Source organism: Schistocerca piceifrons, unplaced genomic scaffold (assembly GCF_021461385.2).
Source record: "Schistocerca piceifrons isolate TAMUIC-IGC-003096 unplaced genomic scaffold, iqSchPice1.1 HiC_scaffold_834, whole genome shotgun sequence".
Classification (NCBI taxonomy): domain Eukaryota; kingdom Metazoa; phylum Arthropoda; class Insecta; order Orthoptera; family Acrididae; genus Schistocerca; species Schistocerca piceifrons.
In genome coordinates this window covers 36040-51611 of record NW_025729096.1, presented here as the reverse complement: position 1 = coordinate 51611, position 15572 = coordinate 36040, and the positions used below count along the sequence as shown (strand labels likewise).

The window sequence follows — 15572 nt, the reverse complement described above, 5'->3', positions numbered from 1 at the left end:
GTTGGACGACAAGAGTGGTACACAGTAGTACAGTGCGAGGGCAGTGAGTTGGCATGAACAGTCGAGTGCACAATGGTCTTCAGATGTGCTTGTTACCTCAGGTGCTGTGTGATTGTCGACATGGCGTGAAAACGGAGCAACTTGTGACTGTCCCTTCAATTTAAGACGTTAAAAACGGACGGAATTTGCAGTCGTAATACCAGAGCATCGAAACTACTTGGAACTCTTGCGTATGTGAACGTGTCCGCGCCTTTGTACTCTGGTCCCTTCACCCCTGCAAACAACCAACCATCGTGTCCGTGCACATAAGAGTAGCAAAGAACGGAGAACAGCGCAGCTTGGTTGTGCTTGGGGCGTAGCTCAGTTGGTAGAGCGTTCGCTTTGCATGTGAAAGGTCCCGGTTCAAGCCCGGCGCCTCCATGTTTTGTGGTCAGTGCGTGGTAAGTGTGGTCGCGGCGAGCCTAAAGGCACGCAAGATGTTGCAAAGCCAGCGTCACAGACTCGTATACTGACGTAAGGAGAGCAAGACGTAAATGTGAGGACCGGCTGTTGTCGAGGTGTCATCGAGTGCAAATCTGCCTTAGGTATAACGGCCTAACCTCAATGAAGTCTAGAGAGTGGACAACACGTTCGTCTACCTCAGAGCGTTGGCCGAACGCTATTTTCGACGTCGTGCGTGCCACTTTGATTTTGGCCAACTACGATTCGATACAGAATGCAGGAACCTGGAAAGACACCCTCACGGACACATTGAGAGTAGTGTTTGTCAGCGGAATAATGGGAGTGCAAGGGTCTGTGTCATTGATATGGCTGTATGTAGCGCGGTTCGTCAGCAGGGGGCGTAGCTCAGATGGGTAGAGCGCTCGCTTAGCATGCGAGAGGTACTGGGATCGATACCCAGCGCCTCCAGAATTTTTAACACCCCAACATGCGCACACTGCCATGCAAGTGGAATAATTCACAGCCAGAAAATGTGTCAAGGCAGATACGAGCCAACGATTAGCAGCCCACAATTGGCAAGCGTGCTGTAATGCGCACGAAGCACCCCCTCCTCCCACCACTACACATAATTTAGAAACAGTACAAGTGTTTCCCATAAGATTCTCAAACCTATGTCGCAAAGATCAGCCTTGCGCCGATTCACAAAAATCCCACTGCACATTCCAATTCTTGACGTGCAGTCGGCTGCTACTGGTGTTGCTAGTTGTGACTGCTGATGACAGATGCCGTAGCAATCAATTCATGGAGTGACTGTGTAGTTTTGCGATACTCTGTCTCTGACAAGCAAGCAGAGGTGGACATAGGCGCGAACACAGGAAGCTTGCAGCCCCTCGCTGCCTGCAGACACCGAACAGCCACACTAGGAGGGCGGCCTAAGTCGTAGGCGAAATGTGCTCATTCGCTTGTGTGCGACGTCAAGCTCTAAATAAGGCTGTCACTAGCGTGAGCGCTGCGTGAGCGTCGTGTAAAGTCGGAAAAGTCGTCTGCGTGGGTGAGTGCCATGTTTGGGGAGCGTTTCGTAGTTTGCGCAGTGCAATGGAGACGCGGAAAGTTGTTGTGGCCCAGTCTTTTGCAGTTGGACGACAAGAGTGGTACACAGTAGTAAAGTGCGAGGCAGTGAGTTGGCATGAACAGTCGAGTGCACAATGGGTCTTCAGATGTGCTTGTTACCTCAGGTGCTGTGTGATTGTCGACATGGAGTGAAAACGGAGCAACTTGTGACTGTCCCTTCAATTTAAGACGTTAAAAACGGACGGAATTTGCAGTCGTAATACCAGAGCATCGAAACTACTTGGAACTCTTGGCTATGTGAACGTGTCCGCGCCTTTGTACTCTGGTCCCTTCACCCCTGCAAACCAACCAACCATCGTGTCCGTGCACATAAGAGTAGCAAAGAACGGAGAACAGCGCAGCTTGGTTGTGCTTGGGGGCGTAGCTCAGTTGGTAGAGCGTTCGCTTTGCATGTGAAAGGTCCCGGGTTCAAGCCCCGGCGGCCTCCATGTTTTGTGGTCAGTGCGTGGTAAGTGTTGGTCGCGGCGAGCCTAAGGCACGCAAGATGGTTGCAAAGCCAGCGTCACCAGACTCGTATACTGACGTAAGGAGAGCAAGACGTAAATGTGAGGACCGGCTGTTGTCGAGGTGTCATCGAGTGCAATCTGCCTTAGGTATAACGGCCTAACCTCAATGAAGTCTAGAGAGTGGACAACACGTTCGTCTACCTCAGAGCGTTGGCCGAACGCTATTTTCGACGTCGTGCGTGCCACTTTGATTTTGGCCAACTACGATTCGATACAGAATGCAGGAAACCTGAAAGACACCCTCACGGACACATTGAGAGTAGTGTTTGTCAGCGGAATAATGGAGTGCAAGGGTCTGTGTCATTGATATGGCTGTATGTAGCGCGGTTCGTCAGCAGGGGGCGTAGCTCAGATGGTAGAGCGCTCGCTTAGCATGCGAGAGGTACTGGGATCGATACCCAGCGCCTCCAGAATTTTAACACCCCAACATGCGCACACCTGCCATGCAAGTGGAATAATTCACAGCCAGAAAATGTGTCAAGGCAGATACGAGCCAACGATTAGCAGCCACAATTGGCAAGCGTGCTGTAATGCGCACGAAGCACCCTCCTCCCACCACTACACATAATTAGAAACAGTACAAGTGTTCCATAAGATTCTCAAACCTATGTCGCAAAGATCAGCCTTGCGCCGAATTCACAAAATCCCACTGCACATTCCAATTCTTGACGTGCAGTCGGCTGCTACTGGTGTTTGCTAGTTGTGACTGCTGATGACAGATGCCGTAGCAATCAATTCATGGAGTGACTTGTATGTTTTGCGATACTCTGTCTCTGACAAGCAAGCAGAGGTGACATAGGCGCGAACACAGGAAGCTTGCAGCCCCTCGCTGCCTGCAGACACCGAACAGCCCACACTAGGAGGGCGGCCTAAGTCGTAGGCGAAATGTGCTCATTCGCTTGTGTGCGACGTCAAGCTCTAAATAAGGGCTGTCACTAGCGTGAGCGTTGCGTGAGCGTCGTGTAAAGTCGGAAAAGTCGTCTGCGTGGGTGAGTGCCATGTTTGGGGAGCGTTTCGTAGTTTGCGCAGTGCAATGGAGGACGCGGAAAGTTGTTGTGGCCCAGTCTTTTGCAGTTGGACGACATGAGTGGTACACAGTAGTAAAGTGCGAGGCAGTGAGTTGGCATGAACAGTCGAGTGGCACAATGGGTCTTCAGATGTGCTTGTTACCTCAGGTGCTGTGTGATTGTCGACATGGAGTGAAAACGGAGCAACTTGTGACTGTCCCTTCAATTTAAGACGTTAAAAACGGACGGAATTTGCAGTCGTAATACCAGAGCATCGAAACTACTTGGAACTCTTGCGTATGTGAACGTGTCCGCGCCTTTGTACTCTGGTCCCTTCACCCTGCAAACCAACCAACCATCGTGTCCGTGCACATAAGAGTAGCAAAGAACGGAGAACAGCGCAGCTTGGTTGTGCTTGGGGCGTAGCTCAGTTGGTAGAGCGTTCGCTTTGCATGTGAAAGGTCCGGGTTCAAGCCCCGGCGCCTCCATGTTTTGTGGTCAGTGCGTGGTAAGTGTTGGTCGCGGCGAGCCTAAAGGCACGCAAAGATGTTGCAAAGCCAGCGTCACAGACTCGTATACTGACGTAAGGAGAGCAAGACGTAAATGTGAGGACCGGCTGTTGTCGAGGTGTCATCGAGTGCAAATCTGCCTTAGGTATAACGGCCTAACCTCAATGAAGTCTAGAGAGTGGACAACACGTTCGTCTACCTCAGAGCGTTGGCCGAACGCTATTTTCGACGTCGTGCGTGCCACTTTGATTTTGGCCAACTACGATTCGATACAGAATGCAGGAACCTGAAAGACACCCTCACGGACACATTGAGAGTAGTGTTTGTCAGCGGAATAATGGGAGTGCAAGGGTCTGTGTCATGATATGGCTGTATGTAGCGCGGTTCGTCAGCAGGGGGCGTAGCTCAGATGGTAGCGCGCTCGCTTAGCATGCGAGAGGTACTGGGATCGATACCCAGCGCCTCCAGAATTTTTAACACCCCAACATGCGCACACTGCCATGCAAGTGGAATAATTCACAGCCAGAAAATGTGTCAAGGCAGATACGAGCCAACGATTAGCAGCCACAATTGGCAAGCGTGCTGTAATGCGCACGAAGCACCCTCCTCCCCACCACTACACATAATTTAGAACAGTACAAGTGTTCCCATAAGATTCTCAAACCTATGTCGCAAAGATCAGCCTTGCGCCGAATTCACAAAAATCCCACTGCACATTCCAATTCTTGACGTGCAGTCGGCTGCTACTGGTGTTGCTAGTTGTGACTGCTGATGACAGATGCCGTAGCAATCAATTCATGGAGTGGACTTGTATGTTTTGCGATACTCTGTCTCTGACAAGCAAGCAGAGGTGACATAGGCGCGAACACAGGAAGCTTGCAGCCCCTCGCTGCCTGCAGACACCGAACAGCCACACTAGGAGGGCGGCCTAAGTCGTAGGCGAAATGTGCTCATTCGCTTGTGTGCGACGTCAAGCTCTAAATAAGGCTGTCACTAGCGTGAGCGTTGCGTGAGCGTCGTGTAAAGTCGGAAAAGTCGTCTGCGTGGGTGAGTGCCATGTTTGGGGAGCGTTTCGTAGTTTGCGCAGTGCAATGGAGACGCGGAAAGTTGTTGTGGCCCAGTCTTTTGCAGTTGGACGACAAGAGTGGTACACAGTAGTAAAGTGCGAGGCAGTGAGTTGGCATGAACAGTCGAGTGCACAATGGGTCTTCAGATGTGCTTGTTACCTCAGGTGCTGTGTGATTGTCGACATGGAGTGAAAACGGAGCAACTTGTGACTGTCCCTTCAATTTAAGACGTTAAAAACGGACGGAATTTGCAGTCGTAATACCAGAGCATCGAAACTACTTGGAACTCTTGCGTATGTGAACGTGTCCGCGCCTTTGTACTCTGGTCCCTTCACCCCTGCAAACCAACCAACCATCGTGTCCGTGCACATAAGAGTAGCAAAGAACGGAGAACAGCGCAGCTTGGTTGTGCTTGGGGGCGTAGCTCAGTTGGTAGAGCGTTCGCTTTGCATGTGAAAGGTCCCGGGTTCAAGCCCCGGCGCCTCCATGTTTTGTGGTCAGTGCGTGGTAAGTGTTGGTCGCGGCGAGCCTAAAGGCACGCAAGATGTTGCAAAGCCAGCGTCACAGACTCGTATACTGACGTAAGGAGAGCAAGACGTAAATGTGAGGACCGGCTGTTGTCGAGGTGTCATCGAGTGCAAATCTGCCTTAGGTATAACGGCCTAACCTCAATGAAGTCTAGAGAGTGGACAACACGTTCGTCTACCTCAGAGCGTTGGCCGAACGCTATTTTCGACGTCGTGCGTGCCACTTTGATTTTGGCCAACTACGATTCGATACAGAATGCAGGAAACCTGAAAGACACCCTCACGGACACATTGAGAGTAGTGTTTGTCAGCGGAATAATGGGAGTGCAAGGGTCTGTGTCATTGATATGGCTGTATGTAGCGCGGTTCGTCAGCAGGGGGCGTAGCTCAGATGGTAGAGCGCTCGCTTAGCATGCGAGAGGTACTGGGATCGATACCCAGCGCCTCCAGAATTTTTAACACCCCAACATGCGCACACTGCCATGCAAGTGGAATAATTCACAGCCAGAAAATGTGTCAAGGCAGATACGAGCCAACGATTAGCAGCCACAATTGGCAAGCGTGCTGTAATGCGCACGAAGCACCCTCCTCCCACCACTACACATAATTTAGAAACAGTACAAGTGTTCCCATAAGATTCTCAAACCTATGTCGCAAAGATCAGCCTTGCGCCGAATTCACAAAAATCCCACTGCACATTCCAATTCTTGACGTGCAGTCGGCTGCTACTGGTGTTGCTAGTTGTGACTGCTGATGACAGATGCCGTAGCAATCAATTCATGGAGTGACTTGTATGTTTTGCGATACTCTGTCTCTGACAAGCAAGCAGAGGTGACATAGGCGCGAACACAGGAAGCTTGCAGCCCCTCGCTGCCTGCAGACACCGAACAGCCACACTAGGAGGGCGGCCTAAGTCGTAGGCGAAATGTGCTCATTCGCTTGTGTGCGACGTCAAGCTCTAAATAAGGCTGTCACTAGCGTGAGCGTTGCGTGAGCGTCGTGTAAAGTCGGAAAAGTCGTCTGCGTGGGTGAGTGCCATGTTTGGGGAGCGTTTCGTAGTTTGCGCAGTGCAATGGAGACGCGGAAAGTTGTTGTGGCCCAGTCTTTTGCAGTTGGACGACAAGAGTGGTACACAGTAGTAAAGTGCGAGGCAGTGAGTTGGCATGAACAGTCGAGTGCACAATGGGTCTTCAGATGTGCTTGTTACCTCAGGTGCTGTGTGATTGTCGACATGGAGTGAAAACGGAGCAACTTGTGACTGTCCCTTCAATTTAAGACGTTAAAAACGGACGGAATTTGCAGTCGTAATACCAGAGCATCGAAACTACTTGGAACTCTTGCGTATGTGAACGTGTCCGCGCCTTTGTACTCTGGTCCCTTCACCCCTGCAAACCAACCAACCATCGTGTCCGTGCACATAAGAGTAGCAAAGAACGGAGAACAGCGCAGCTTGGTTGTGCTTGGGGGCGTAGCTAAGTTGGTAGAGCGTTCGCTTTGCATGTGAAAGGTCCCGGGTTCAAGCCCCGGCGCCTCCATGTTTTGTGGTCAGTGCGTGGTAAGTGTTGGTCGCGGCGAGCCTAAAGGCACGCAAGATGTTGCAAAGCCAGCGTCACAGACTCGTATACTGACGTAAGGAGAGCAAGACGTAAATGTGAGGACCGGCTGTTGTCGAGGTGTCATCGAGTGCAAATCTGCCTTAGGTATAACGGCCTAACCTCAATGAAGTCTAGAGAGTGGACAACACGTTCGTCTACCTCAGAGCGTTGGCCGAACGCTATTTTCGACGTCGTGCGTGCCACTTTGATTTTGGCCAACTACGATTCGATACAGAATGCAGGAAACCTGAAAGACACCCTCACGGACACATTGAGAGTAGTGTTTGTCAGCGGAATAATGGGAGTGCAAGGGTCTGTGTCATTGATATGGCTGTATGTAGCGCGGTTCGTCAGCAGGGGGCGTAGCTCAGATGGTAGAGCGCTCGCTTAGCATGCGAGAGGTACTGGGATCGATACCCAGCGCCTCCAGAATTTTTAACACCCCAACATGCGCACACTGCCATGCAAGTGGAATAATTCACAGCCAGAAAATGTGTCAAGGCAGATACGAGCCAACGATTAGCAGCCACAATTGGCAAGCGTGCTGTAATGCGCACGAAGCACCCCTCCTCCCACCACTACACATAATTTAGAAACAGTACAAGTGTTCCCATAAGATTCTCAAACCTATGTCGCAAAGATCAGCCTTGCGCCGAATTCACAAAAATCCCACTGCACATTCCAATTCTTGACGTGCAGTCGGCTGCTACTGGTGTTGCTAGTTGTGACTGCTGATGACAGATGCCGTAGCAATCAATTCATGGAGTGACTTGTATGTTTTGCGATACTCTGTCTCTGACAAGCAAGCAGAGGTGACATAGGCGCGAACACAGGAAGCTTGCAGCCCCTCGCTGCCTGCAGACACCGAACAGCCACACTAGGAGGGCGGCCTAAGTCGTAGGCGAAATGTGCTCATTCGCTTGTGTGCGACGTCAAGCTCTAAATAAGGCTGTCACTAGCGTGAGCGTTGCGTGAGCGTCGTGTAAAGTCGGAAAAGTCGTCTGCGTGGGTGAGTGCCATGTTTGGGGAGCGTTTCGTAGTTTGCGCAGTGCAATGGAGACGCGGAAAGTTGTTGTGGCCCAGTCTTTTGCAGTTGGACGACAAGAGTGGTACACAGTAGTAAAGTGCGAGGCAGTGAGTTGGCATGAACAGTCGAGTGCACAATGGGTCTTCAGATGTGCTTGTTACCTCAGGTGCTGTGTGATTGTCGACATGGAGTGAAAACGGAGCAACTTGTGACTGTCCCTTCAATTTAAGACGTTAAAAACGGACGGAATTTGCAGTCGTAATACCAGAGCATCGAAACTACTTGGAACTCTTGCGTATGTGAACGTGTCCGCGCCTTTGTACTCTGGTCCCTTCACCCCTGCAAACCAACCAACCATCGTGTCCGTGCACATAAGAGTAGCAAAGAACGGAGAACAGCGCAGCTTGGTTGTGCTTGGGGGCGTAGCTCAGTTGGTAGAGCGTTCGCTTTGCATGTGAAAGGTCCCGGGTTCAAGCCCCGGCGCCTTCATGTTTTGTGGTCAGTGCGTGGTAAGTGTTGGTCGCGGCGAGCCTAAAGGCACGCAAGATGTTGCAAAGCCAGCGTCACAGACTCGTATACTGACGTAAGGAGAGCAAGACGTAAATGTGAGGACCGGCTGTTGTCGAGGTGTCATCGAGTGCAAATCTGCCTTAGGTATAACGGCCTAACCTCAATGAAGTCTAGAGAGTGGACAACACGTTCGTCTACCTCAGAGCGTTGGCCGAACGCTATTTTCGACGTCGTGCGTGCCACTTTGATTTTGGCCAACTACGATTCGATACAGAATGCAGGAAACCTGAAAGACACCCTCACGGACACATTGAGAGTAGTGTTTGTCAGCGGAATAATGGGAGTGCAAGGGTCTGTGTCATTGATATGGCTGTATGTAGCGCGGTTCGTCAGCAGGGGGCGTAGCTCAGATGGTAGAGCGCTCGCTTAGCATGCGAGAGGTACTGGGATCGATACCCAGCGCCTCCAGAATTTTTAACACCCCAACATGCGCACACTGCCATGCAAGTGGAATAATTCACAGCCAGAAAATGTGTCAAGGCAGATACGAGCCAACGATTAGCAGCCACAATTGGCAAGCGTGCTGTAATGCGCACGAAGCACCCTCCTCCCACCACTACACATAATTTAGAAACAGTACAAGTGTTCCCATAAGATTCTCAAACCTATGTCGCAAAGATCAGCCTTGCGCCGAATTCACAAAAATCCCACTGCACATTCCAATTCTTGACGTGCAGTCGGCTGCTACTGGTGTTGCTAGTTGTGACTGCTGATGACAGATGCCGTAGCAATCAATTCATGGAGTGACTTGTATGTTTTGCGATACTCTGTCTCTGACAAGCAAGCAGAGGTGACATAGGCGCGAACACAGGAAGCTTGCAGCCCCTCGCTGCCTGCAGACACCGAACAGCCACACTAGGAGGGCGGCCTAAGTCGTAGGCGAAATGTGCTCATTCGCTTGTGTGCGACGTCAAGCTCTAAATAAGGCTGTCACTAGCGTGAGCGTTGCGTGAGCGTCGTGTAAAGTCGGAAAAGTCGTCTGCGTGGGTGAGTGCCATGTTTGGGGAGCGTTTCGTAGTTTGCGCAGTGCAATGGAGACGCGGAAAGTTGTTGTGGCCCAGTCTTTTGCAGTTGGACGACAAGAGTGGTACACAGTAGTAAAGTGCGAGGCAGTGAGTTGGCATGAACAGTCGAGTGCACAATGGGTCTTCAGATGTGCTTGTTACCTCAGGTGCTGTGTGATTGTCGACATGGAGTGAAAACGGAGCAACTTGTGACTGTCCCTTCAATTTAAGACGTTAAAAACGGACGGAATTTGCAGTCGTAATACCAGAGCATCGAAACTACTTGGAACTCTTGCGTATGTGAACGTGTCCGCGCCTTTGTACTCTGGTCCCTTCACCCCTGCAAACCAACCAACCATCGTGTCCGTGCACATAAGAGTAGCAAAGAACGGAGAACAGCGCAGCTTGGTTGTGCTTGGGGGCGTAGCTCAGTTGGTAGAGCGTTCGCTTTGCATGTGAAAGGTCCCGGGTTCAAGCCCCGGCGCCTCCATGTTTTGTGGTCAGTGCGTGGTAAGTGTTGGTCGCGGCGAGCCTAAAGGCACGCAAGATGTTGCAAAGCCAGCGTCACAGACTCGTATACTGACGTAAGGAGAGCAAGACGTAAATGTGAGGACCGGCTGTTGTCGAGGTGTCATCGAGTGCAAATCTGCCTTAGGTATAACGGCCTAACCTCAATGAAGTCTAGAGAGTGGACAACACGTTCGTCTACCTCAGAGCGTTGGCCGAACGCTATTTTCGACGTCGTGCGTGCCACTTTGATTTTGGCCAACTACGATTCGATACAGAATGCAGGAAACCTGAAAGACACCCTCACGGACACATTGAGAGTAGTGTTTGTCAGCGGAATAATGGGAGTGCAAGGGTCTGTGTCATTGATATGGCTGTATGTAGCGCGGTTCGTCAGCAGGGGGCGTAGCTCAGATGGTAGAGCGCTCGCTTAGCATGCGAGAGGTACTGGGATCGATACCCAGCGCCTCCAGAATTTTTAACACCCCAACATGCGCACACTGCCATGCAAGTGGAATAATTCACAGCCAGAAAATGTGTCAAGGCAGATACGAGCCAACGATTAGCAGCCACAATTGGCAAGCGTGCTGTAATGCGCACGAAGCACCCTCCTCCCACCACTACACATAATTTAGAAACAGTACAAGTGTTCCCATAAGATTCTCAAACCTATGTCGCAAAGATCAGCCTTGCGCCGAATTCACAAAAATCCCACTGCACATTCCAATTCTTGACGTGCAGTCGGCTGCTACTGGTGTTGCTAGTTGTGACTGCTGATGACAGATGCCGTAGCAATCAATTCATGGAGTGACTTGTATGTTTTGCGATACTCTGTCTCTGACAAGCAAGCAGAGGTGACATAGGCGCGAACACAGGAAGCTTGCAGCCCCTCGCTGCCTGCAGACACCGAACAGCCACACTAGGAGGGCGGCCTAAGTCGTAGGCGAAATGTGCTCATTCGCTTGTGTGCGACGTCAAGCTCTAAATAAGGCTGTCACTAGCGTGAGCGTTGCGTGAGCGTCGTGTAAAGTCGGAAAAGTCGTCTGCGTGGGTGAGTGCCATGTTTGGGGAGCGTTTCGTAGTTTGCGCAGTGCAATGGAGACGCGGAAAGTTGTTGTGGCCCAGTCTTTTGCAGTTGGACGACAAGAGTGGTACACAGTAGTAAAGTGCGAGGCAGTGAGTTGGCATGAACAGTCGAGTGCACAATGGGTCTTCAGATGTGCTTGTTACCTCAGGTGCTGTGTGATTGTCGACATGGAGTGAAAACGGAGCAACTTGTGACTGTCCCTTCAATTTAAGACGTTAAAAACGGACGGAATTTGCAGTCGTAATACCAGAGCATCGAAACTACTTGGAACTCTTGCGTATGTGAACGTGTCCGCGCCTTTGTACTCTGGTCCCTTCACCCCTGCAAACCAACCAACCATCGTGTCCGTGCACATAAGAGTAGCAAAGAACGGAGAACAGCGCAGCTTGGTTGTGCTTGGGGGCGTAGCTCAGTTGGTAGAGCGTTCGCTTTGCATGTGAAAGGTCCCGGGTTCAAGCCCCGGCGCCTTCATGTTTTGTGGTCAGTGCGTGGTAAGTGTTGGTCGCGGCGAGCCTAAAGGCACGCAAGATGTTGCAAAGCCAGCGTCACAGACTCGTATACTGACGTAAGGAGAGCAAGACGTAAATGTGAGGACCGGCTGTTGTCGAGGTGTCATCGAGTGCAAATCTGCCTTAGGTATAACGGCCTAACCTCAATGAAGTCTAGAGAGTGGACAACACGTTCGTCTACCTCAGAGCGTTGGCCGAACGCTATTTTCGACGTCGTGCGTGCCACTTTGATTTTGGCCAACTACGATTCGATACAGAATGCAGGAAACCTGAAAGACACCCTCACGGACACATTGAGAGTAGTGTTTGTCAGCGGAATAATGGGAGTGCAAGGGTCTGTGTCATTGATATGGCTGTATGTAGCGCGGTTCGTCAGCAGGGGGCGTAGCTCAGATGGTAGAGCGCTCGCTTAGCATGCGAGAGGTACTGGGATCGATACCCAGCGCCTCCAGAATTTTTAACACCCCAACATGCGCACACTGCCATGCAAGTGGAATAATTCACAGCCAGAAAATGTGTCAAGGCAGATACGAGCCAACGATTAGCAGCCACAATTGGCAAGCGTGCTGTAATGCGCACGAAGCACCCTCCTCCCACCACTACACATAATTTAGAAACAGTACAAGTGTTCCCATAAGATTCTCAAACCTATGTCGCAAAGATCAGCCTTGCGCCGAATTCACAAAAATCCCACTGCACATTCCAATTCTTGACGTGCAGTCGGCTGCTACTGGTGTTGCTAGTTGTGACTGCTGATGACAGATGCCGTAGCAATCAATTCATGGAGTGACTTGTATGTTTTGCGATACTCTGTCTCTGACAAGCAAGCAGAGGTGACATAGGCGCGAACACAGGAAGCTTGCAGCCCCTCGCTGCCTGCAGACACCGAACAGCCACACTAGGAGGGCGGCCTAAGTCGTAGGCGAAATGTGCTCATTCGCTTGTGTGCGACGTCAAGCTCTAAATAAGGCTGTCACTAGCGTGAGCGTTGCGTGAGCGTCGTGTAAAGTCGGAAAAGTCGTCTGCGTGGGTGAGTGCCATGTTTGGGGAGCGTTTCGTAGTTTGCGCAGTGCAATGGAGACGCGGAAAGTTGTTGTGGCCCAGTCTTTTGCAGTTGGACGACAAGAGTGGTACACAGTAGTAAAGTGCGAGGCAGTGAGTTGGCATGAACAGTCGAGTGCACAATGGGTCTTCAGATGTGCTTGTTACCTCAGGTGCTGTGTGATTGTCGACATGGAGTGAAAACGGAGCAACTTGTGACTGTCCCTTCAATTTAAGACGTTAAAAACGGACGGAATTTGCAGTCGTAATACCAGAGCATCGAAACTACTTGGAACTCTTGCGTATGTGAACGTGTCCGCGCCTTTGTACTCTGGTCCCTTCACCCCTGCAAACCAACCAACCATCGTGTCCGTGCACATAAGAGTAGCAAAGAACGGAGAACAGCGCAGCTTGGTTGTGCTTGGGGGCGTAGCTCAGTTGGTAGAGCGTTCGCTTTGCATGTGAAAGGTCCCGGGTTCAAGCCCCGGCGCCTCCATGTTTTGTGGTCAGTGCGTGGTAAGTGTTGGTCGCGGCGAGCCTAAAGGCACGCAAGATGTTGCAAAGCCAGCGTCACAGACTCGTATACTGACGTAAGGAGAGCAAGACGTAAATGTGAGGACCGGCTGTTGTCGAGGTGTCATCGAGTGCAAATCTGCCTTAGGTATAACGGCCTAACCTCAATGAAGTCTAGAGAGTGGACAACACGTTCGTCTACCTCAGAGCGTTGGCCGAACGCTATTTTCGACGTCGTGCGTGCCACTTTGATTTTGGCCAACTACGATTCGATACAGAATGCAGGAAACCTGAAAGACACCCTCACGGACACATTGAGAGTAGTGTTTGTCAGCGGAATAATGGGAGTGCAAGGGTCTGTGTCATTGATATGGCTGTATGTAGCGCGGTTCGTCAGCAGGGGGCGTAGCTCAGATGGTAGAGCGCTCGCTTAGCATGCGAGAGGTACTGGGATCGATACCCAGCGCCTCCAGAATTTTTAACACCCCAACATGCGCACACTGCCATGCAAGTGGAATAATTCACAGCCAGAAAATGTGTCAAGGCAGATACGAGCCAACGATTAGCAGCCACAATTGGCAAGCGTGCTGTAATGCGCACGAAGCACCCTCCTCCCACCACTACACATAATTTAGAAACAGTACAAGTGTTCCCATAAGATTCTCAAACCTATGTCGCAAAGATCAGCCTTGCGCCGAATTCACAAAAATCCCACTGCACATTCCAATTCTTGACGTGCAGTCGGCTGCTACTGGTGTTGCTAGTTGTGACTGCTGATGACAGATGCCGTAGCAATCAATTCATGGAGTGACTTGTATGTTTTGCGATACTCTGTCTCTGACAAGCAAGCAGAGGTGACATAGGCGCGAACACAGGAAGCTTGCAGCCCCTCGCTGCCTGCAGACACCGAACAGCCACACTAGGAGGGCGGCCTAAGTCGTAGGCGAAATGTGCTCATTCGCTTGTGTGCGACGTCAAGCTCTAAATAAGGCTGTCACTAGCGTGAGCGTTGCGTGAGCGTCGTGTAAAGTCGGAAAAGTCGTCTGCGTGGGTGAGTGCCATGTTTGGGGAGCGTTTCGTAGTTTGCGCAGTGCAATGGAGACGCGGAAAGTTGTTGTGGCCCAGTCTTTTGCAGTTGGACGACAAGAGTGGTACACAGTAGTAAAGTGCGAGGCAGTGAGTTGGCATGAACAGTCGAGTGCACAATGGGTCTTCAGATGTGCTTGTTACCTCAGGTGCTGTGTGATTGTCGACATGGAGTGAAAACGGAGCAACTTGTGACTGTCCCTTCAATTTAAGACGTTAAAAACGGACGGAATTTGCAGTCGTAATACCAGAGCATCGAAACTACTTGGAACTCTTGCGTATGTGAACGTGTCCGCGCCTTTGTACTCTGGTCCCTTCACCCCTGCAAACCAACCAACCATCGTGTCCGTGCACATAAGAGTAGCAAAGAACGGAGAACAGCGCAGCTTGGTTGTGCTTGGGGGCGTAGCTCAGTTGGTAGAGCGTTCGCTTTGCATGTGAAAGGTCCCGGGTTCAAGCCCCGGCGCCTCCATGTTTTGTGGTCAGTGCGTGGTAAGTGTTGGTCGCGGCGAGCCTAAAGGCACGCAAGATGTTGCAAAGCCAGCGTCACAGACTCGTATACTGACGTAAGGAGAGCAAGACGTAAATGTGAGGACCGGCTGTTGTCGAGGTGTCATCGAGTGCAAATCTGCCTTAGGTATAACGGCCTAACCTCAATGAAGTCTAGAGAGTGGACAACACGTTCGTCTACCTCAGAGCGTTGGCCGAACGCTATTTTCGACGTCGTGCGTGCCACTTTGATTTTGGCCAACTACGATTCGATACAGAATGCAGGAAACCTGAAAGACACCCTCACGGACACATTGAGAGTAGTGTTTGTCAGCGGAATAATGGGAGTGCAAGGGTCTGTGTCATTGATATGGCTGTATGTAGCGCGGTTCGTCAGCAGGGGGCGTAGCTCAGATGGTAGAGCGCTCGCTTAGCATGCGAGAGGTACTGGGATCGATACCCAGCGCCTCCAGAATTTTTAACACCCCAACATGCGCACACTGCCATGCAAGTGGAATAATTCACAGCCAGAAAATGTGTCAAGGCAGATACGAGCCAACGATTAGCAGCCACAATTGGCAAGCGTGCTGTAATGCGCACGAAGCACCCTCCTCCCACCACTACACATAATTTAGAAACAGTACAAGTGTTCCCATAAGATTCTCAAACCTATGTCGCAAAGATCAGCCTTGCGCCGAATTCACAAAAATCCCACTGCACATTCCAATTCTTGACGTGCAGTCGGCTGCTACTGGTGTTGCTAGTTGTGACTGCTGATGACAGATGCCGTAGCAATCAATTCATGGAGTGACTTGTATGTTTTGCGATACTCTGTCTCTGACAAGCAAGCAGAGGTGACATAGGCGCGAACACAGGAAGCTTGCAGCCCCTCGCTGCCTGCAGACACCGAACAGCCACACTAGGAGGGCGGCCTAAGTCGTAGGCGAAATGTGCTC

At 51.1% G+C, this 15572-nt stretch overlaps 18 non-coding genes across 18 annotated transcripts; all 18 read left to right on the top strand.

Annotated features, from left to right (window-relative positions):
* Window positions 1-835: 835 nt before the first annotated feature.
* Trnaa-agc lies at window positions 836-909 on the top strand. Its single transcript has one exon. It is a non-coding gene; the product is annotated as a tRNA-Ala (tRNA).
* A 1017-nt stretch (window positions 910-1926) lies between these two features.
* On the top strand, window positions 1927-2000 carry Trnaa-ugc. Its single transcript has one exon. It is a non-coding gene; the product is annotated as a tRNA-Ala (tRNA).
* Window positions 2001-2415: 415 nt separating this feature from the next.
* On the top strand, window positions 2416-2488 carry Trnaa-agc. The gene has a single exon. It is a non-coding gene; the product is annotated as a tRNA-Ala (tRNA).
* A 1500-nt stretch (window positions 2489-3988) lies between these two features.
* Trnaa-agc lies at window positions 3989-4061 on the top strand. Its single transcript has one exon. It is a non-coding gene; the product is annotated as a tRNA-Ala (tRNA).
* Window positions 4062-5075: 1014 nt separating this feature from the next.
* Window positions 5076-5148, top strand: Trnaa-ugc. The gene has a single exon. It is a non-coding gene; the product is annotated as a tRNA-Ala (tRNA).
* A 416-nt stretch (window positions 5149-5564) lies between these two features.
* On the top strand, window positions 5565-5637 carry Trnaa-agc. Its single transcript has one exon. It is a non-coding gene; the product is annotated as a tRNA-Ala (tRNA).
* Window positions 5638-6650: 1013 nt separating this feature from the next.
* Window positions 6651-6723, top strand: Trnaa-ugc. Its single transcript has one exon. It is a non-coding gene; the product is annotated as a tRNA-Ala (tRNA).
* Window positions 6724-7139: 416 nt separating this feature from the next.
* On the top strand, window positions 7140-7212 carry Trnaa-agc. Its single transcript has one exon. It is a non-coding gene; the product is annotated as a tRNA-Ala (tRNA).
* A 1014-nt stretch (window positions 7213-8226) lies between these two features.
* On the top strand, window positions 8227-8299 carry Trnaa-ugc. Its single transcript has one exon. It is a non-coding gene; the product is annotated as a tRNA-Ala (tRNA).
* A 416-nt stretch (window positions 8300-8715) lies between these two features.
* On the top strand, window positions 8716-8788 carry Trnaa-agc. Its single transcript has one exon. It is a non-coding gene; the product is annotated as a tRNA-Ala (tRNA).
* Window positions 8789-9801: 1013 nt separating this feature from the next.
* Window positions 9802-9874, top strand: Trnaa-ugc. The gene has a single exon. It is a non-coding gene; the product is annotated as a tRNA-Ala (tRNA).
* A 416-nt stretch (window positions 9875-10290) lies between these two features.
* On the top strand, window positions 10291-10363 carry Trnaa-agc. The gene has a single exon. It is a non-coding gene; the product is annotated as a tRNA-Ala (tRNA).
* Window positions 10364-11376: 1013 nt separating this feature from the next.
* On the top strand, window positions 11377-11449 carry Trnaa-ugc. The gene has a single exon. It is a non-coding gene; the product is annotated as a tRNA-Ala (tRNA).
* A 416-nt stretch (window positions 11450-11865) lies between these two features.
* Window positions 11866-11938, top strand: Trnaa-agc. Its single transcript has one exon. It is a non-coding gene; the product is annotated as a tRNA-Ala (tRNA).
* A 1013-nt stretch (window positions 11939-12951) lies between these two features.
* Trnaa-ugc lies at window positions 12952-13024 on the top strand. The gene has a single exon. It is a non-coding gene; the product is annotated as a tRNA-Ala (tRNA).
* A 416-nt stretch (window positions 13025-13440) lies between these two features.
* On the top strand, window positions 13441-13513 carry Trnaa-agc. Its single transcript has one exon. It is a non-coding gene; the product is annotated as a tRNA-Ala (tRNA).
* Window positions 13514-14526: 1013 nt separating this feature from the next.
* On the top strand, window positions 14527-14599 carry Trnaa-ugc. Its single transcript has one exon. It is a non-coding gene; the product is annotated as a tRNA-Ala (tRNA).
* A 416-nt stretch (window positions 14600-15015) lies between these two features.
* On the top strand, window positions 15016-15088 carry Trnaa-agc. The gene has a single exon. It is a non-coding gene; the product is annotated as a tRNA-Ala (tRNA).
* Window positions 15089-15572: the final 484 nt, after the last annotated feature.